Source organism: Salmo salar, chromosome ssa05 (genome assembly GCF_905237065.1).
Source record: "Salmo salar chromosome ssa05, Ssal_v3.1, whole genome shotgun sequence".
NCBI classification, from domain to species: Eukaryota; Metazoa; Chordata; class Actinopteri; order Salmoniformes; family Salmonidae; genus Salmo; species Salmo salar.
In genome coordinates, this window is record NC_059446.1 from 2,640,854 (window position 1) to 2,649,569 (window position 8,716).

General features: G+C 48.7%; 1 non-coding gene across 1 annotated transcript; it reads left to right on the plus strand.

The window, feature by feature from the left end:
* The first annotated feature begins 8,235 nt into the window (after positions 1-8,235).
* trnat-ugu (transfer RNA threonine (anticodon UGU)) lies at positions 8,236-8,309 on the plus strand. The gene has a single exon. It is a non-coding gene; the product is annotated as a tRNA-Thr (tRNA).
* The last annotated feature ends 407 nt before the right edge of the window (positions 8,310-8,716 follow it).

Below are 8,716 nucleotides of genomic sequence, written 5' to 3' on the forward strand. Positions count from 1 at the left end.
GTTCCTCTCCTCTCCTCAACCCACCTATTCCTCTCCTCAACCCACCTATTCCTCTCCTCTCCTCAACCCACCTCTCCTCTCCTCTCCTCAACCCACCTGTTCCTCTCCTCAACCCACCTGTTCCTCTCCTCTCCTCAACCCACCTATTCCTCTCCTCAACCCACCTGTTCCTCTCCTCTCCTCAACCCACCTATTCCTCTCCTCAACCCACCTATTCCTCTCCTCAACCCACCTGTTCCACCCCTCTGGAGGGGGGGGGGTAGCATCCTGTTCCTGTCAATTACACACACACCTTTCTGTGTCCTAAATGGCACCCTATTTCCCCACATAGTGCTCTATTGGCCCTAGTCAAAAGTAGTGCACCGTATAGGGAATAGGGTGCACTTGAAGAGGAGACAGAAGAAAGCACTGGTCTCTAGGTACTTCAGACAGAGAGCAGGAAGACGCTGGGATGTGGAATGTCCATCCAGGAAGTTCACTTCAGGATGAGAGGGAACAGGGAAGTCTGAAATGACATCCTATGCAATACTTCTTACTAAAGACACTATGTAGGGAATAGGGTATGAGAGCCAAAGGGCACTATCTAGGAAATAGGGTACGAGAGCCAAAGGGCACTATATAGGAAATAGGGTACGAGAGCCAAAGGGCACTATATAGGAAATAGGGTACGAGAGCCAAAGGGCACTATCTAGGAAATAGGGTATGAGAGCCAAAGGGCACTATATAGGAAATAGGGTACGAGAGCCAAAGGGCACTATGTAGGGAATAGGGTATGAGAGCCAAAGGGCACTATGTAGGAAATAGGGTATGAGAGCCAAAGGGCACTATGTAGGGAATAGGGTACGAGAGCCAAAGGGCACTATGTAGGGAATAGGGTTCAAGAGCCAAAGGGCACTATGTAGGGAATAGGGTACGAGAGCCAAAGGGCACTATATAGGGAATAGGGTATGAGAGCCAAAGGGCACTATCTAGGAAATAGGGTATGAGAGCCAAAGGGCACTATATAGGGAATAGGGTATGAGAGCCAAAGGGCACTATCTAGGAAATAGGGTATGAGAGCCAAAGGGCACTATGTAGGGAATAGGGTTCAAGAGCCAAAGGGCACTATATAAGAAATAGGGTGCCATTTGGGATGTGATCTGGGACCCTTGACTGTGGCCCAGTTTGTACAGTGCGCACTTCCAACTCCAGGATTGTGGGTTCAACTCCTGCCGACCCATTCAACAATGTATGAACACATGACTGTAAGGAGCTTTGGATAACAGTGTCTGCTATATAAGGGGTCTTCCTTCCTTCTGTTGGTGTGAGGCATTATGGGTAATGGGTTTGGAGAAGTGGCCACATGCTGCTGTTTCCACGAGGAGGGAGAGTCATGAGGAAGGGGGAGTAATGAGGAAGGGGGAGTCATGAGGAGGGGGAGTCATGAGGAGGGGGAGTCATGAGGAAGGGGGAGTCACGAGGAAGGGGGAGTCATGAAGAGGGGGAGTCATGAAGAGGGGGAGTCAAGAGGAGGGGGAGTCATGAGGAGGGGGAGTCATGAGGAGGGGGAGTCATGAGGAGGGGGAGTCATGAGGAAGGGGGAGTCATGAGGAGGGGGAGTCATGAGGAGGGGGAGTCATGAGGAAGGGGGAGTCACGAGGAAGGGGGAGTCACGAGGAAGGGGGAGTCATGAGGAGGGGGAGTCACGAGGAGGGAGAGTCATGAGGACGGAGAGGAGGGGGAGTCATGAGGAGGGGGAGTCACGAGGAGGGGGAGTCACGAGGAGGGGGAGTCACGAGGAGGGGGAGTCACGAGGAAGGAGAGTCACGAGGAAGGGGGAGTCACGAGGAAGGGGGAGTCACGAGGAAGGGGGAGTCACGAGGAAGGGGGAGTCACGAGGAGGGGAGTCACGAGGAGGGGGAGTCACGAGGAAGGAGAGTCACGAGGAAGGGGGAGTCACGAGGAGGGAGAGTCACGAGGAGGGGGGAGTCACGAGGAAGGGGGAGTCACGAGGAGGGGGAGTCACGAGGAGGGGCAGTCACGAGGAAGGAGAGTCAAGAGGAGGGAGTGGAGGGGGAGTCATGAGGAGGGGGAGTCACGAAGAGGGGGAGTCAAGAGGAGGGGGAGTCATGAGGACTGACTCTAGTCTGGACTGAGGAACCACTGGGAGTCTGGACTGGGGAACCACTGGGAGTCTGGACTGAGGAACCACTGGGAGTCTGGACTGAGGAACCACTGGGAGTCTGGACTGAGGAACCACTGGGAGTCTGGACTGGGGAACCACTGGGAGTCTGGACTGGGGAACCACTGGGAGTCTGGACTGAGGAACCACTGGGAGTCTGGACTGGGGAACCACTGGGAGTCTGGACTGAGGAACCACTGGGAGTCTGGACTGAGGGACCACTGGGAGTCTGGACTGAGGAACCACTGGGAGTCTGGACTGAGGAACCACTGGGAGTCTGGACTGGGGAACCACTGGGAGTCTGGACTGAGGAACCACTGGGAGTCTGGACTGAGGAACCACTGGGAGTCTGGACTGGGGAACCAGAGGGGTAGAGATCTGGCCAGGGAGAGAGAGAGGGGTGGAGATCTGGCCAGGGAGAGAGAGAGGGGTAGAGATCTGGCCAGGGAGAGAGAGAGGGGTAGAGATCTGGCCAGAGAGAGAGAGAGGGGTAGAGATCTGGCCAGGGAGAGAGAGGGGTAGAGATCTGACCAGGGAGAGAGAGAGGGGTAGAGATCTGGCCAGGGAGAGAGAGAGAGGGGTAGAGATCTGGCCAGGGAGAGAGAGAGAGAGGGGTAGAGATCTGGCCAGGGAGAGAGAGAGAGGTAGAGATCTGGCCAGGGAGAGAGAGAGAGGTAGAGATCTGGCCAGGGAGCGAGAGGTAGAGATCTGGCCAGGGAGAGAGAGGGGTAGAGGTCTGGCCAGAGAGAGAAAGAGAGAGGGGTAGAGATCTGGCCAGGGAGAGAGAGAGAGGTAGAGGTCTGGCCAGAGAGAGAGAGAGAGGTAGAGATCTGGCCAGGGAGAGAGAGGGGTAGAGATCTGGCCAGGGAGAGAGAGGGGTAGAGATCTGGCCAGGGAGAGAGAGAGGGGTAGAGATCTGGCCAGGGGGAGAGAGAGGGGTAGAGATCTGGCCAGGGAGAGAGAGAGGGGTAGAGATCTGGCCAGGGAGAGAGAGAGAGGGGTAGATATGTGGCCAGGGAGAGAGAGAGAGGGGTAGAGATCTGGCCAGGGAGAGAGAGAGAGAGGGTTAGAGATCTGGCCAGGGAGAGAGAGAGAGGTAGAGATCTGGCCAGGGAGAGAGAGAGAGGTAGAGATCTGGCCAGGGAGCAAGAGGGAGAGAGAGAGAGGTAGAGATCTGGCCAGGGAGAGAGAGAGAGGTAGAGATCTGGCCAGGGAGCGAGAGGTAGAGATCTGGCCAGGGAGAGAGAGGGGTAGAGGTCTGGCCAGAGAGAGAGAGAGGGGTAGAGATCTGGCCAGGGAGAGAGAGAGAGAGGTAGAGGTCTGGCCAGAGAGAGAGAGAGAGGTAGAGATCTGGCCAGGGAGAGAGAGGGGTAGAGATCTGGCCAGGGAGAGAGAGAGGGGTAGAGATCTGGCCAGGGGGAGAGAGAGGGGTAGAGATCTGGCCAGGGAGAGAGAGAGGGGTAGAGATCTGGCCAGAGAGAGACAGGGGTAGAGGTCTGGCCAGAGAGAGAGAGGTAGAGATCTGGCCAGGGAGAGAGAGAGGGGTAGAGATCTGGCCAAGGAGAGAGAGAGAGATAGAGGTAGAGGTCTGGCCAGGGAGAGAGAGAGGGGTAGAGATCTGGCCAGGGAGAGAGAGAGGGGTAGAGATCTGGCCAGGGAGGGAGAGAGAGGTAGAGATCTGGCCAGGGAGAGAGAGAGGGGTAGAGATCTGGCCAGGGAGAGAGAGAGAGGTAGAGATCTGGCCAGAGAGAGAGAGAGGGGTAGAGATCTGGCCAGGGAGAGAGAGAGGGGTAGAGATCTGGCCAGGGAGAGAGAGGGGTAGAGATCTGGCCAGGGAGAGAGAGAGGGGTAGAGATCTGGCCAGGGAGAGAGAGAGGGGTAGAGATCTGGCGAGAGAGAGAGGGGTAGAGATCTGGCCAGGGAGAGAGAGAGGGGTAGAGATCTGGCCAGGGAGAGAGAGAGGGGTAGAGATCTGGCCAGGGAGAGAGAGAGAGGTAGAGATCTGGCCAGAGAGAGACAGGGGTAGAGGTCTGGCCAGAGAGAGAGAGGTAGAGATCTGGCCAGAGAGAGAGAGAGGGGTAGACATCTGGCCAGAGAGAGAGAGAGAGCTACTCAAAACATGACATCTGTTCTGGTAGTTAGTAGATAGTGCTGTTCTGGTAGTGCAAAGTTAGTTGACCACTGATAAAATAAATGGTTTAGTACTCTGACCTAAATATCTGCACTAGACTTCAGCCTTTTCTGTGCTCATCCACCCACAGACATAGAAACAGACACAGGGACAGACACAGGGACAGACACAGGGACAGACAGACATCCCTGGTAAACATGTCTTAATAACATGCTAATAAACACATCTTAATAACATGCTAATAAACACATCTTAATAACATGCTAATAAACACACCTTAATAACATGCTAATAAACACATCTTAATAACATGCTAATAAACACACCAATAACATGCTAATAAACACATCTTAATAACATGCTAATAAACACACCAATAACATGTTTCACCTACTCTGTTTCTATACATTTTAGTCATTTAGCAGACGCTCTTATCCAGAGCGACTTACATTGCATACATTTCATTTTTTTTCTTCTGCACTGGTCCCCCATGGGAATCGAACCCACAACCCTGGCGTTGCACACACTATGCTCTACCAACTGAGCCACACGGAGATGTACTGTTAAAATAAGCAGTAGGTTGTTGGGCACAGACTACCAGGCTACAGGGACATACATTAGGCTGCAGCGTTCAAACACAGATATGGGTATTTGAAGAACCTGTTTGGCACAGAAGTGGCACACGAATGTACAACATCCTTCCCCCTAGTGGATGGACCTGGTATACGCATGCACATTGATTAGACTATGAAAAATAAACACTGAGAAGTGTCCCAGAATTCACATAATACAGTACTGTATTTCAGTAGCTCAATGGAACCTTCTGTCTCTCTCTCTCTCTGTCTCTCTCTGTCTCTCTCTCTCTCTCTCTGTCTCTCTCTCTCTCTCCCTCTCTCTCTCTGTCTCTCTCTCTCTCTCTCTCTCTCTCTCCAAACCCAAATAACCAGATATTGAGGTGACTCATGGTCGAGATACATTCCTCTCTTCCTCCCACCAGTATTTCACACTCCCCCTCTCCATCCTTCCCTCTCTCTCTCTCTCTCTCTCTCTCCCTCTCCATTTTCCCATCACCTCAGAGGGTCCTGGGAAAGCCAGAACCAGGACAGGCATTTCCTGCCTTAACTCATCCAATCTTTAAATATGTGACATCAAACTTTTATTAGGCTTGGCTTGTCTATAATATCCCACTCACAGTCTGTCTACAAGGATTACACAATACTAAGATAATACATGGTCCTCTAAGTTAATCATTAAGTACTTTTGCATGTTTGATGTACATCTTTATGATAGGCCTATAATTACTTTCTACTTTATCTTCTTCTTCCACCTCTGTAGAAGATGATCTGTTCAGTGACATAGCATCAGAGATAGTATCATAGCGTCAGAGATAGTATCATAGCATCAGAGATAGTATCATAGCGTCAGAGATAGTATCATAGCGTCAGAGATAGTATCATAGCATCATAGCATCAGAGATAGTATCATAGCATCAGAGATAGCATCATAGCATCAGAGATAGTATCATGGAATCAGAGATAGTATCATAGCATCAGAGATAGCATCATAGCATCAGAGATAGTATCATAGAATCAGAGATAGTATCATAGAATCAGAGATAGCATCATAGCATCATAACTACAGTGTCTCAATCAGACTCCTATATTTAAAAACAAACATTCTGCTGTAATTTGGTTGAAAAGATTAAAACAAGAGCTCATGGAGTATTATCTCCCTTCTCCACATGGACACTATTATGTCCCTTCTCTCCATGGACACTATTATCTCTCTTCTCTCCGTGGACACTATTATCTCCCTTCTCTCCGTGGACACTATTATCTCCCTTCTCCACATGGACACTATTATCTCTCTTCTCTCCGTGGACACTATTATCTCCCTTCTCTCCATGGACACTATTATCTCCCTTCTCCACATGGACACTATTATCTCTCTTCTCTCCGTGGACACTATTATCTCCCTTCTCTCCATGGACACTATTATCTCCCTTCTCCACATGGACACTATTATCTCCCTTCTCCACATGGACACTATTATCTCCCTTCTCTCCATGGACACTATTATCTCCCTTCTCCACATGGACACTATTATCTCCCTTCTCTCCGTGGACACTACTATCTCCCTTCTCTCCAAGGACACTGTTATCTCCCTTCTCCACATGGACACTAGTATCTCCCTTCTCCACATGGACACTATTATCTCTCTTCTCTACATGGACACTATTATCTCTCTTCTCCACATGGACACTATTATCTCTCTTCTCCACATGGACACTATTATCTCTGTTCTCCACATGGGCACTATTATCTCTCTTCTCTCCATGGACACTATTATCTCTCTTCTCCACATGGACACTATTATCTCTCTTCTCCACATGGACACTATTATCTCTCTTCTCCACATGGACACTATTATCTCTCTTCTCCACATGGACACTATTATCTCTCTTCTCCACATGGACACTATTATCTCTCTTCTCCACATGGACACTATTATCTCCGTTCTCCACATGGACACTATTATCTCTCTTCTCTCCATGGACACTATTATCTCTCTTCTCTCCATGGACACTATTATCTCTCTTCTCCACATGGACACTATTATCTCTCTTCTCCACATGGACACTATTATCTCCGTTCTCTCCATGGACACCATTATCTCTCTTCTCCACATGGACACTATTATCTCCCTTCTCTCCATGGACACTATTATCTCCGTTCTCCACATGGACACTATTATCTCTCTTCTCCACATGGACACTATTATCTCTCTTCTCCACATGGACACTATTATCTCTCTTCTCCACATGGACACTATTATCTCTCTTCTCCACATGGACACTATTATCTCCGTTCTCCACATGGACACTATTATCTCTCTTCTCCACATGGACACTATTATCTCTCTTCTCTCCATGGACACTATTATCTCTCTTCTCCACATGGACACTATTATCTCTCTTCTCCACATGGACACTATTATCTCCGTTCTCTCCATGGACACTATTATCTCTCTTCTCCACATGGACACTATTATCTCCCTTCTCTCCATGGACACTATTATCTCCCTTCTCTCCATGGACACTACTATCTCCCTTCTCTCCAAGGACACTGTTATCTCCCTTCTCCACATGGACACTAGTCTCTCCCTTCTCCACATGGACACTATTATCTCCCTTCTCTCCATGGACACTATTATCTCTCTTCTCCACATGGACACTATTATCTCCCTTCTCTCCATGGAAACTACTATCTCCCTTCTCTCCAATAAAAGTGATGCTTCATAAAGGGATGGACTGGAAATAGCTCCAGCACGCCTGTCGTTAAACGGCCATCAGCTACCTGAAAATGTGAGCATTACATTGGCAAAGCAGACTGCCGATTTATTTTTCACAGAATGCAACTTGACAAATGGTTTGGCAATTAAAAAATGCATTTTCTTCCGACTTCTTCCTGGAGACGGTACTCTGCGTACGGAATCTGTAGCTCATGAATGGACAGAGAAGCGCCATTTGGCCAAGAAGACGTAATCTCCTAAATGTGTTTATGTATGTATTATAGCCTACACATGTTCCTGGCAGCCCTAAAGAGGAACGCTATTTTACGGCAAAGCCTATAACTATATGCATTCCTTCATCTAAATCAAATCAATATAGAATAGATCATATTAAACACTTTCCAAAACCCATAAGGACTTATTCAAATCAAATCAAAGTTTATTGGTCACAATACACAGATTAGTTTCATAGCCGGCAGGAAGTAGGGGAGGTGAGAGTATGCAGCATCCCTGAAATATCTGAATTAAATAACAAATATGAATTAGTATTTATTATTTTTCACAAAAATTGTGCACAGGGCCTTTAATAGTCCTGTATTATGGGATATATCCGTCTGCTGTACCAGCGCAGGCAACAAGATCAAATCACATAGTCCCGTGTGGCTCAGTTGGTAGAGCATGGTGTTTGTAACGCCAGGGTTGTGGGTTCGATTCCCATGGGGGACCAGTACGGGGGAAAAAAATGGTATGAACTGTATGCATTCACTACTGTAAGTTGCTCTGGATAAGAGTGTCTGCTAAATGACTAAGATGTAAGATAAGTCCTCCTATTTGTCTGCCTCTTCAGTCCATTGGCTGTTGCGAATGTCAGGCTCCACTCTGCGAAGCACATTGATCTATAAGGTTAAATCATGGTGAGATTGTAGAGTCCTAAATAAATAGTGCAGTTTGTTTAGATTTTACAGCGAACTAGCTACGTCAAATGCTGATATTGACTTTGGTGTTATTGTGTGCAGCTAGGTTTCGGCCAGCCGGCCCATAGGGAGCATTGCATTGTGGGTTTTGCAGTCGACTTCAGCAGCAACATACGATTTTCACATGTTGCTACCAACCTTATTATAATGACAAAATTA